The sequence below is a fragment of the Penaeus monodon genome, chromosome 2, assembly GCF_015228065.2.
Source record: "Penaeus monodon isolate SGIC_2016 chromosome 2, NSTDA_Pmon_1, whole genome shotgun sequence".
Lineage (NCBI taxonomy): Eukaryota > Metazoa > Arthropoda > Malacostraca > Decapoda > Penaeidae > Penaeus > Penaeus monodon.
The window spans coordinates 23,852,302-23,852,959 of NC_051387.1; positions in this window are offsets into that span (position 1 = coordinate 23,852,302).

The window sequence follows — 658 nt, forward strand, 5'->3', positions numbered from 1 at the left end:
CTTTCCTTGTTAATATTTGCTTCCTCCATTCCATTTGTCCTATTTTTTCTCCAAATATAATCTCTGAGTCTAGTGTTACGTCGTCTAAGAAGGGATCCAGTTTGGATTCAGTGATGCATATTACACCTGGTTTATTACTGTCAATAATTGCATCTAGTTCTAGTATCATCGATACATAATCCATCTATATTTGCATAAACTATTTCTTCATAATCTTTCGGTATTCCTTGTTTTGGTTGGAGGCCTCTCGCCTCCAATCTCCCTTTTCAGTCCTTTGTTCGTTTTTTTTTTACCTCTTCTTTTTTTCTACAGTATTTCTCTGTCAACTTTGGTCATATTATCTCTTATCCAGATTTTCTTGTATTCTTCGCATGTGGCCAGCTTTCTTTATTACATATTACCATTTGCTTATTCATGTATGTCACCTTTCAAGGGCGTTTCTTTCCCTTTTCGAATTATCCCAACCTCCTATGGGCTATGATATTCTGCACCGAGAATTCTGGATTTATGATCTTGAGAATATTGACAATCAGTTTCTTGTCTTCGTTGTATCGCTCGATTCTATCTTCTACAACTTTTTCTTCGTGCCCCAATGCAGCCAAATTTGCAATATTCCTTGCGTGTTGCCCAAGGTGTGACTTAAATTTTTTTTTCTTTT